The 12,500-nt window shown below is 42.5% G+C and overlaps 1 long non-coding RNA gene and 1 pseudogene across 1 annotated transcript in view; both read left to right on the top strand.

Annotated features, from left to right (window-relative positions):
• The window catches only part of LOC137989099 (uncharacterized), an 18,744-nt gene extending 10,923 nt beyond the window's left edge, over positions 1-7,821 (top strand). The window contains exons 3-4 of the long non-coding RNA XR_011120861.1: positions 6,379-6,468; positions 7,121-7,821. This is a non-coding gene — a long non-coding RNA (uncharacterized lncRNA). The remainder of the gene's footprint in view (positions 1-6,378; positions 6,469-7,120) is intronic.
• Positions 7,822-8,745: 924 nt separating this feature from the next.
• The window catches only part of LOC137989092 (uncharacterized), a 21,592-nt pseudogene continuing 17,837 nt past the window's right edge, over positions 8,746-12,500 (top strand).

Genomic DNA, 12,500 nt, shown 5'->3' with positions numbered 1-12,500 from the left:
ACTTATGAGGACTTTGCTGAAGTCCCCTGAAGTATGGTATGGTTACAGTTAAATGCCAACTTCTGGGGACATTTTTGTGAGGACTCGAAAATGTCCCCATATTCTGAACTGTCCCCACAGAGCTGGTGTGCATTCATATGTCTGTCCCCGTAAGTGTGCAGGGGTGAACGCACACACACACACACACACACACACACACATGTATCCGTTTTCTTTTAAAAATGCAACTTTTGTATTCGCAAATTGTTTCCGTCCACACGTATCCGGTGAAAACGGTGACCAAAAACACAGCTTTTCGAAAGCTCTCTTCAGAGTGGAATTTTTTGGAAAACCATGCTCGTTTCGTGATTTATATTCTAATTCGCTACCCCGCTCAAACGAATATAAAACATTTATCATGTAACAAGCAACCTCAATTGGGGTGTGTCAACACGAGCCGTGTGCGACCCTCTTTATTATGCCTTCATCAACAGAAAGGATGGAAACAATACAATAAACAGAATGAAAACCCAGAAATGCACAAAATTACAGCAAGAAAAACAATCCAACAAAATGATCTAAACTATGCTCGCATAACAATCAATCAGTAAAGATACAAAACGTGCTAAACCTTTCGTGTAGCAGCATGCAAAAAACAACGTGTAAAAGAAGCCCCTGATCACTGGGTATTTAATTTTGAGGGCGTAGGGACGGTCGTAAGACGCGAATGAATATAAATGAGGACAACTCGAATATATATAGCCTGGCGCTAATGAAGCGACAAAAAAAACAGCATACCATGTAACACCCCAAAGAAAAGGTTACGTAACCCATGATAAATACATTTATATTCTAATTCGCTACCCCGCTCAAACGAATATAAAACATTTATCATGTAACAAGCAACCTCAATTGGGGTGTGTCAACACGAGCCGTGTGCGAACTAAAAGAACGGGAAATGCGGAAAATTAAATACCCAGTGACAACGAAACCGACAACAATGAATGAACACTATCCTTAATGTAACCGTCTTTTGCCTTGTCTGATTTCCAACGGCCGTGTCTTTTAAACAATCTGTCAGGCACTCGAGCATTAGCAGCAGCAGAGGCACCTCCGGCCCTAAGGCTATGGAGACCATAGTCTTGCTTGGGAAGGCCGATGGAATCGAAAGCACTAAGCACTATCTCCCGCGCTCTAGTATAAGACAGAGGAACAGACCCGCGCAATTTATAGGTTCCGGTACTGCGAAGAAAAACGACAGGGCGAAAAATGAATTCTTCACTGTCTGCTGAAAAAGAAGCGGCCGCAAAATATCGTTGAACTAATAAATAAGGACATGTATGCTTGAAGGTCTTAGCGATAACAACCCAAGCCCCGTCCCTGTAAACATCAGTCTTACTTCGATGAACAAAGACTCTCATAAAAGAATCTTCAAACTGAAAGTCACACCTGCGTAACTGAACCAACTCGTTAAAGCGAAAAAACCCTGCATAACCCAAAAGGCACAAAGTAAGCACACGTAAGTCAGACAAACTAGCTGAAGACGATCCATACTTAGAAACTAAAAGCTGAATATCCTCGGGGGTCACCGGCTCTTTCTTTTTAACAGGGACACTGAGAAGCCTCTTAGCAGATTCTATTAAAGGTAACACTAACGAGGAATTACAGGGGTCGGGTAGACCTGCCAAATCGTGCACCCACTTGAGCCCATAATGGACTTCGTCAATAGTACTGCAAGAAGAAGATTCTTGAATCAAGCTAAGAAGGAACAATGAAACGTGCACACTAGAAGCGGGAAATATAACAATTTCATTAAACTGAGAGGCCCATTTCCTCCACGTATTGAACCCCTTTTCATACTTCCTCGCGGTACTAACGGCTTTGGATTTAAGAAGAACTGCGGGTAGATCTTGAACCAGTGCCCGGAGTCGCCCGTCTTCAACCTGTTGAAAATTAGGCTGCAAGGCATCTTTGAGAACTTCTACGAGGATAAGAAGAAAAACATATGGCAAAAATACCTCAATACACGCACTGGGAGTCAATACAGCAATATGCCCCTGGCCAGATGGAAAAATATTTAAGGCCGAGTGAGCCAACTTAAAAAACCACGGTAAACAAGCCACTCGGCGAGCTAGTTTCATGCGAAACGAGGACAAATAACCCAGCGAGCGGAATTAAAAACGCACAGGCCAGCATAAAGCCTCTCGGCTTGAGAAAACTAAGGCCCCTTAGTGCCAATTCTGACTGCCAACACCGCGCTGTTAAACCTATCTGAACCAATGGGTGTATCTTTGTAACACCCGAGGGCAAAAATCCCTGAGGGGTCAGGAAAATGAATGTACTCAAGGAGATATGGTTGAAAATGAATTGCATTTGCGAACAAGAAAGGCCAAAACACGTTAGACGGCCAATAAGGGACGACTAAAGTACCAACCGCACCACATACGAGGAGATGTTGAACCACCCTAGAAATGCAGTGGACGGGAGGGACTAGCCAATTATTCTCTCCATACCAGGAGATTGAAAAAGCCTCAACAGCTTCAGTGCCGGGTACGCGAAACCTAGAATTGAATCTGGGAAGATGGGCGTTGGCTGCATCCGCGAACCTGTCGACTGTATGTGGGCCCCAAAGGCGGTCCAAGTGTGTAAAGAACTCGGGGGTTGTATACCAATCATCGAAGTCTACAATGTGGCTAATCGCGTCAGCACAAGCATTAAGTTCCCTGGGAACCCACTGGGGAATAAGTGTGACATTGTGAGTTCGACAAAAATAGAAAACATCAAGCGCAATAGAGTGCAATTCTGCACTAGGACTCCCTATCTCCACGACACGAACTGCCCCTTGGCTGTCAGAATGCCACTTTACACACTTACCCCGAACCGAGTCTTTGAACGCACTTAAGGCAAATTGTATAGCCTTAAGTTCTCTCTAGGTAGAGCTCTTAACTGCTTCGCAAGCAGACCACATACGGTGGGACACCTCGTTAGTGCCCACAACAAAAGCCCCGCAGGCGACGCTGCTAGCATCCGAATAGCTAAACAAAAGGGGAGCATCATAAGGCAAAATAGCTCTCGTATTAAGACTAACGATATTGTTTTTCCAGAAAAATATTTCAGAGAGGCAATCATTATGAAGCCCGATGTTAAAACGGGAATCCCAACTGCGGCGGGATTCTATGACCTTGTAAAGGAAACGGGTTTTGAGGCGAGTCAGGTTGCCCAAAACTGGCGACATGGACATAACGTGACCTGCGATAGCAGCACAATCGCGAGCCGTAACATAAGGTGCGGATAGGAGAAATTTGTCAATCAGAGCAACGAATTTACAAATACGTATATCGGTAATAGAAATGGTACCGATAACTAAGTCCCAGTTTAAACCCAACCAAACAAGCGTCTGAGTGGGGGTCCATAGTGATTTGGCGGAATTGGCAACAAACCCCGCACTGCTTAAGGATGATCGGACAAACAATGAATTTTCCTTGGCCATAGGCAGTGAGTCCCCTTTTCCGCACCCATCGTCGAGGAACGCAACAATTTTAATCCCGTTGGACCTCCAAAACTTAACGAGTGGCCTGAGACACTTGGTAAAGACATATGGGGCCGAGCTTAGACCGAACGGAAGTGATGCAAAACAAAAATACCGAACGGTACCAGAAAAAACCCAGGAGAAACCTAGAAAAGTTTGGTGATCCGGAAAAATATCAATATGGTCATTAAAATATGAAATAAGCCTCTTCTTGCCTGAGGACTGTATCGAGACAGAGAGCGGATTCACGACGTGTGGAATAAAGGGTAACTCAACGACGACGTGAGTGTGGACTAATTCAGCGATAGCCGACTCCACGAAAGAAGCGTTATTAAGAGCTGACTAATTGTTAGAAAAACGCGCCTGACAAGGTGTACTAATGAATGGAATCCGATAACCAAATTTAATAGTATCGATAACAAAACTGTTGGCGCCAATAGTGTGCCAATAACCTAAACAGGACCTAAGTCTACCCTTAAGTACTGGCAATGCGGAATTCTGTGTAAATTCAAATAGATTGCGATCGTAATCGAAATCGGCTAAAGTAATAGAGTCCCTTTCCCTGAAATACTCCAAATAAGAAGGATACATGTCTAATAAATGGACTAAAGCTAATATCTAACCTTGGAGAACAAGCTTTTAATCCTGTGGTCCTATTTACCTCCAATGCCCGAAAAACCAGAAGAACTAGGAAAGGACTGCCCCGAGCTCGAAGATCTGGTTTGAGGATTAACTTGACACTGAGATCTCCAATGGCCTTGCTGGCCGCAGGCGAAACAAATATCGCTTGGTCTTGGTTTTCTGAAAGCGCCAAAAGTACGCGAAAAAGGTCTGGAGGAAGATGAAGGTTGGTCAGCAAAGGCGGTGGTTGTGGTAGAAGATTGGGGTTGTGAATAACCTTGTTTTGATGGCTTCGCTTTCTGTTGTCGTTGGTTGCGTTTACGAAGGGTCCTCTGCTCGGCACGGCGGATACGCTTCTCGTCCTCGGACCCGCTAGCCAACTCGTCTGATAAATACTCATTCACCAAATCCCAACCGGCGGCGGACTTGTCTGCCAGTCTGATAAGTTTGTGGCGCTTTTTGATGTCAGAGTCTAGTTCTTCCAATTGAGTTTTAACAAGGTCTAATTTTCTCTTCCCGAGAGCAACTGACGCCGACTTCACCTTTTCTGCGAGGTCGGAGTTGAATTGAAACTGTTTCTTATTACCTTCGAATCTAAACGTGATCTTGGATTCTTCTTTCAGCTTTTTGGCCACAGAATCGGTATTGCTGCACGATTCGTCTCGAATATCGCGCTTCAAGGCGCCCAACTTTTTGTCGAAATAATCCTTAAATAGAGAGAACGCAGACGCTATATCACTGGATTCTGAAGACTGGAATGGTACTGAAGCTTCGAGAGATTGAGACGAAGGTTGTTTAGGAAGCGAAGACGGCAAAAGGCCGCTGCTAGAAAAATCTGTGTTCGCTGGAATAACGTCTTCAACATCGGACATAATTTTGAGGGCGTAGGGACGGTCGTAAGACGCGAATGAATATAAATGAGGACAACTCGAATATATATAGCCTGGCGCTAATGAAGCGACAAAAAAAACAGCATACCATGTAACACCCCAAAGAAAAGGTTACGTAACCCATGATAAATACATTTCCTGTTGACATTGGAAGCGAAGGTTATCGGAAACGATGACATCACATTATTGGATCCAATCTACCTCGTCCGCTAACCGCTCCAAGCATAAACCTGAAATGCAAAATGGTGAAAAAGTTTGTCTGGTATGATCCGCAGTCGACATTTTGAGAGGTCTTGCCTACTTTATACTCGATTGTAATAGTCTTTAATAAGCACCTCGACTTCATCATCCGTCCAAACAAACGAGTCAGCCTTGCCAGCCTTTAGACCTACCGGGTTTTTGCCCTGACATCGACTTCTTTAAAGCATGTCCTTGCGAATTAATTTTGTTACAATTTGTTGCACAAAAAAAGACAAACGAAACCATACTGAGAACTGCGCATGCTCCTTAAGCGGCATTAGCGTTTTCGAGTAGTTTTAGAGCATTCGTGTGGACAGGTAAAAACGCTACATCTGGACAGCATTTTTTTGGAAATAAGTAAAGCTACTAGAGCAGTTTTCAATTGAGTGTCGCAAAACCAGAACCAAAGTAATTACTTTGGCCAATCAAAACGGACGGAGACAATCCAGTAAACCAATCAAAACTCGAAGTAATTACACATAGCCGACACAAAGCGCGCGAAAATTTGCACGCGCGAGCCACGATTGGTTTTGGTTTCTTTTCTGATTGGTTGAAAAAAATGGCGCGAGAACTTTGAACCAATCACTGAGTGAAGTAATCGTAAACCAAAGTAATTCACTAATTACTTTCGACACTCAATTGAAAACCACTCTAATTGGATTACATATCAAATCAAATCAAATCAATGTTGGTTGTCAATGAGAGTGGAAATTCAGGGTGCGCCTGGGGAAAAACCTTAGGAGCAGAGTACACAGTCAAAAACTCAACCCACATATTACGCCTTATTGGTGAAAGCCGAATTCTCTTACTGGTGCGCCAACACTATAGCGATATTCACTGTTTATAAACAATTCTTTAGATATTCAAATCTTGCCAACCACAGAACAAAAGAATCCTTTGTTTCGACAGCGAATAAACCTCTGGTTGGCACATCCATGACAATAGGTGACGTAACGGCGAGTATCGCTATAATCTCTTTATATTTTTATTTATACATATTATATACTTAATACCGACTGCCCTTTAAGCATAGAAGTATTCGATACTGTAAAGCTCCAAGAACAATGCTACATTAGGTTGTATTTGTGTGATAAAATGTCATTGTTCTCTTCTGTGTAGGAATGTTCCGACTTGTTTTCGGCTGGAGGCGCTAGAAGACTCGCAGATGAATATGGTTTTCTCTTCCTTGGTAGCATTCCGCTTGATCAGGTCTGTTCGTCGATGTTCTTTGAAAAACTTGAGGCCTCTTTATGTTAACTTACATGAGATAGGCACGCAACGGTAAAATAAAAAAAAAATAAAAAAAATTGAAAGACTGAACTGACGTAAGATCTTTGGAGTAACAGCGAATTTACATGAGAGGCCAGCTCGCGAGGAATCAATCGCGCGTCGAGGGAGGGAGTGCAATCTTACGAGAGCCGCCATATTTATTCGTCTTTATACGTTTTTTATAATATTTTGTAGATTATAAATTTTTAATTTAGATAATTAGTCTTTTCACAAACGAAGAGCCACCATGTGGAAGTGTTGTGAAATAAACCTTTTACTTACTTACTTACTTACTTACATGACTTCATAATTAATGGCAATTCATAATTAAATATTCATATTCATAATTGACTTTTCCCTTTACTTTGCAAGCACAGAGGCCCAACTTTGTTTCCAGAGCTTTGTTCCGCGCGACTTTTGGCAGAAAAAAGCCCCGGTGACAAAGTTGGCAGTGGTCAGATTTTCCATACAATGACTGTACACGCAGAAAACCTGCAAAATTCTAATTAAAGGCTGTGTACAAGAATTCAAGCGAATGTACCTTTTCCGAAGTTGTCTGTTTTAATTTTCTTTTCTTTTCTTTCTCCCATAGAACCTTTGTCTTTGCTGTGAAGAAGGCTCCAACGTTTTTGAAACCTTTCCAGAATCGCCTGCTGGGAGATCTCTGTATTCGATAGCCTCCATATTAATTGACGTGACGTCATCGTAGCTTCCATCGGAAGCTTGAAGCAAAAATATATTTCAACAGCTCCTCTGCCATCCAGGATCGATTAATTTGAGCCTCCATTTTCTTTGAATTTGGAAGACACTTCTTACTTACAACTTCGAATGATCTTTTTGAGAACGTACCAGCAGACCTGCCCTTTCAAGTCATCTTCTGGGATTGCGGAGCTTGTTAATTTAAGGCAACGGTTTCAAAGTTGAGAAACGAGTATTACAAGTTCGCAAGTAAATGAAAGATTTCAGTTACTCTGTCGCTTTCACACAATTGTGGGGACAGTGATTTTAAGATGACGCAGCGACGAAGGGAAAGTAATCTCCTGGACTTTTTAGCGTTTTTGTGGTCTTAGTTGGGTATAATTTATAGGAAAAGACCTATGTAAAGAGATTTATATATTGTTGCAAATTACCAAACTAGATAGTCTCAAAATGCTATTGAGGCGGCATCCGACAGACAAGCGTATCAGGAGAACAGGCGCCTCCAAGGAATGTCATGGTTGCATGAAATGAAGACTGTATAATTAATTCGATTTTTTGTGTCAGAAAAAAACAATCGAGAGTGGAAAAATTGTAGGCAAGTTTTTTCTTTTTTTTTGAAATAGATAGCGCAAAGTTACCTTCCACGAACTTCCCAGCGAACAGTGTCATCCCGAAAATGTGACCTGACCTTTTAAAAATCCAAGGGACTATCTTTCCCTTAAGAAATCGGCTATAAATGCCGAGGGGATCGCTAAATTTGTAGGCAACACTTCATGCAAAACTGACGTTTCAACATCATGAAGTCTCTCACGCTTAGAGAGTCAGTTTACACCCTTTAGTGGGATGGAGCTTGCTATCTTGAATGGACATCTGTTAAGGTCAGGTCAAGGTCTTATGATTACACCGGGTCAGCTTGTCAAATAATGTATGTCAAATTAAATTGTTTTGTTCTCCGCAAATATTTCAAATAAAACATCGATTAATTAGGATTGCCTTTCGTATGTTCAGGTGGTTAAAGGCTTTGCTTTCATCAAACTTTTGTATGCCAAGATTCGTACCCATTTTTATCATGCATTACCCCGGGGGGGGTACTCGATATATCCCTGGTTGGGGAGGTGCGGCGTGGCCCCTCATACCCTGACCCTGTTTAAGACAAATATCGCTGATTTTCCTACCCATTTTAAAACAGAATTCCGATTTTTGATACCCTGTTTAAGACATTTAACCCAATTTAAGGCAAAAAATGATAAATCGATACCCTGATTAAGACAAAAGATGATAAATTCGATACCCTGTCCAAGACAAAAATCCCGAAAAACATACCCTGGCTGGCCGCACATCCCCATTAAGCCCTTATAAGGAAATTCCCCCCCCCCCCCCCCCGGTGCATTCCAAACTAATTCTTTAACATTTGAAAAAGCTATGATAACAGTAGACGCTATTGTTTTTCAATGACATCACATTTAGCTGGGCTCTTTACTTGAGCTTGATTTTCCTTAAGCGTGGCTAGCTTAACCCGTTCATGAACATGTTGCACAACAAGTTGTTCCTTCTTGCGAGCTTCCTTTTGGTTTTTGGGCTCGTACGAGCTCTGGACTGCGGCAGTAACTCACAGGATCCAGCGTACGAGCCGTTTCCGAAGAATGTGACACCGCCTCAGTTCCACACGCGTATGGAGGTCACCTTAAGTCACAGAAACGAGACATACTTCGTAAACGAGATGTTCGATGCCGAAAAAGAACGAGGAGCATTTACTCTGTTGGCGAATGGCTATGACTGGGAATCGCACTGGGACAAATCGGAAAACGAGATCGATTACGTTTATCTCGACCAATGCAGGAGTTACAACTGGTAAGGGGCATTTGTGATCATGAAATATCAATAGCTGGTCTGCTTAATTCTCACCCCATTCGTCTTGAGCGCTTTCATTCTTTTCGCACAGTCCGTGGGTTTTTAATTTCCCATGGGTTAGAACAGTAAAAACTACTCATAACTAAGTAAAGCAAGTAAAGTAACGGATCGACCAGGTGAGTATCATCCTGCGAAGGACTGCTTTGGGCGACATTGACTGACGTTTCGATAACCTGGCCGGAAGTCATCTTCATGGTCAGGTGATTTGTGTAACGTCAGTAGATGGTATAAATGGCCATGTTTATACTAGCGGACGTCTTAAGACGTCTGCGACTAGTATAAATACAGGAAATTAAGGTGGACGCATTAATTATACGTCAGACGAAGTTAAGTGCGTCCAAACGACGGACTTAACAGACGTCTAAGCCGTCTAGTAGGGAGCTTTAGCATCGACAACGGCGACGTCAACGAGAACGTCACAAATTTGCATATTTAGTGGCCAAAGACAATAGCTTTGCACGCTCTGCACGTGCGTTTTTCATTTTTGTCTATTTCTTTGACGTCGTCAGCAAAACAACAACGTGAAATGACCAACTTTAAGGTTTTATGAAGGACGTCAGCATTTGAAAATAAATTTTCATTTTCTCCCCTACAAAAAGCGCCGCTCATAACGTTTTTATTCCTGAGGGACTGCCATACCTCTCTCGCGTTAAAAAACTTGGAATAGTCGTGAAGTGATTACAATAATGAGAATTTATGTTTTGTGATGACGTTCTCGTTGCCGTTCCCGTCGTCGTTGCTAAAGCTCCCTAGTATAAGGACGAGACGCACTTAGCAATGGAGGGCACATACAAATCGAATTGAATCTAATCTGTCTCTGGGGTACCCATTCTCTTTGGTGATTAATTAAATCCCAGTCTCTTTTGAAGAAAGTCATGAATTTGATTTTTAGCCGTCGAAGTTAAGTGCATCCCGAATTTATATTAGTCACACTTACGGCCAGACGTTTAATGCGTCTAGACGTCCTAAACGTCCTCTAGTGTAAATACGACCAATGCTTTGGCCGTTGGTGTGATTAGTCAATTAAGTCGTGATGTTTTCGTGGACTGTCAGTCCTCTTGAAGAATTTTTTTAAATGTATTGATATTTCAATATCCTCATGTTATCTTAATAAATCATTGATTTATTTGTGGAGACGACTCATAAAGACGTTTCCAGGATGCGAAATGTAGACGAAAGGCACCAACGTGATCGCTAGTGGTGTGTGTACATTCCCTTTTTTTATGAAAACATTCGGCCTGAGATTAACCACAATTTAAAGAACATGCTAAGACCAAACCCAGGCTGAGAGTCAGTTAACATAAGAGCGTTTTTAACTTGCTCATTTAGTATTTTTTGTTTTTGTTTTTGATTTCTCTGAGTAGTATAAGTAAAGGTAATGCAAAACTGGAGTAAAACAGGACAATTAACTCAAACACTTAGGAAACGTGTTTGCTCCCGCAGATCAAATCCCGACGAGGCAAACTAGAAGTCCCCGCATAAAAAGGATAAATGCATAAATTGGTAGATGTTGTCGGGGGAATCAATCTCGATTTGCTCAACCGGGCGCGCAAGGTGGTATGGGTATTGCTTAAACGGGAGCGCAAGTAGTAATGGTATTGTTCTACACGACCGAGGTGTTTTCGGAACTCGCAAGGAGAATCAAACATTGAAGCAGATCTGATCTGATGCAAATCGAGTTGCCTGGCTCCGCAGAAATTGATTTTTTCCGGACACAAATCAGAAACAGGAATGACGATTTGTCAGAGCCAAATCGGAAACAAGGCCGACATGTTAAGCATATAATTTGAACGTATCTCAACTGCCTTTCATACTATCTTAGGCGGGGGCACATGAAGTGAAAACTATTACTAGTTTAACAGTCTCAATGTGGTTTTCCTGTTGCATGATACACTGATGAACAACTCAGTTTGTAGTCGAACTTAGTGTACCACACTAAGAACGCTTTCAGGTTCAAGTCGCAAAAAAAGTATGAGCGTTCGGCTTCAGCCGCAAAATTCTGAAAATTAGACGTTCTTATAAGAAAGATTGTACTGCGAGACGATAAGCTGTGTTCAAAGGGGTTTTTTTGTCGGTTGCTTGTCTCGTTTATAAGCTACAGAGAAATAGGGGGAGGCTACCATGACCGCAGGCTATGTGAGAGGAAAGCATCACACGCAGCATGAAAAATGAAATCTGACCACTCTCGGGAGAATAATTATTTGCTAGAAAATGCTCTGGGCGTGGGAATGGAGGTGAACGAAATGAATTAAACTATTTTATTTCCCATGAAAATGATAAAGGTCCCACTTACACCACTCTTTTGTGTGACGGCATTCTTTTCTTAATTGGAAGCCCTGTGGAAACCTTGGGAGAATTCCAAGCGTTCGGGAGCGTCGACATGGGACACGCCTGCGAGTATGACGGGCGAGAGGTGCACGCGAGCTCGGCCTCTTCTCGCGAGTCAAAAGTCGCGCGCGCATGACATCTACCACTTAAATGAAAAGTTTGTTCGCAAGTTACAACACACGATGATCGTAAAATTTATAATGCAGTTTCTTTTCGAAGGACACAACAAGGCTTTGATCGGTACAGGTGCCGCTTTCCTCCAAATGAGAGCTCGCTAAAGTTGATTGGCGACGCTTGCAGTGCTACGGTGGTTTTGGATCTCGTGTACAAAAACCAAACGAAAAATGCAAGGTATCTTGGCCAGAAAATTGTGCGCAACATACTAGTCAAAGGATGGAGGCTATGCAAAGAAGACACTGCAATGGACTACTGGTTAGTCAAACCATTGTTTATTTTCACTCATCTTTTGTTCTTTGGGCAGGATCTGATAAACAGGGATCTGTTCCTTAAACTTCCCGAAAACTATCTGGAACCGAAGGGCAAGTTTTGAAACTTCTATCCGCTTTTCCTGACAAGCTGGTCCTTGAACATGTTTTCAAGACCTGGTCCGGTTTGCTGCTACAGCTTGCCAGTGTTAAATACCATCACCCTTCGGTTTTGATACTACTTAACCAATGGAAAGAGCTGAGCGTACCTCGAGACCCAGAAAATACCCGTGGTAAAAGGGTCATTTACCGTTGTAACAGTGCCCTGTGTAACCACACCTAATATATCGAAAGTGATCTATTGTTTAGCTTTTAGAAAACATGCATGTTTTCGATGTTGAATCGGGACAGTCGGAAAAAATCCGAGTGCTCCTTTGCAGTAGTCGAACCTACGGTCTTCCGACTACTATTTCGGACACTACAGCTGAGGGTGACTCGTGTTGCCTATGGCTTGTCCGCTCCTGTCGTCGTGGTTCGAAAGGTCGCTGGTCGACTTCTGCAAAGGAGCTCTCGGATTTTTTCCGAGTATCGCTGAGTCACCACTGACGA

This window comes from Montipora foliosa, unplaced genomic scaffold, assembly GCF_036669935.1.
Source record: "Montipora foliosa isolate CH-2021 unplaced genomic scaffold, ASM3666993v2 scaffold_439, whole genome shotgun sequence".
NCBI lineage: Eukaryota > Metazoa > Cnidaria > Anthozoa > Scleractinia > Acroporidae > Montipora > Montipora foliosa.
The sequence above is the reverse complement of the archived record's forward strand: the minus strand, read 5'-3'. Positions and strand labels throughout refer to the sequence as shown.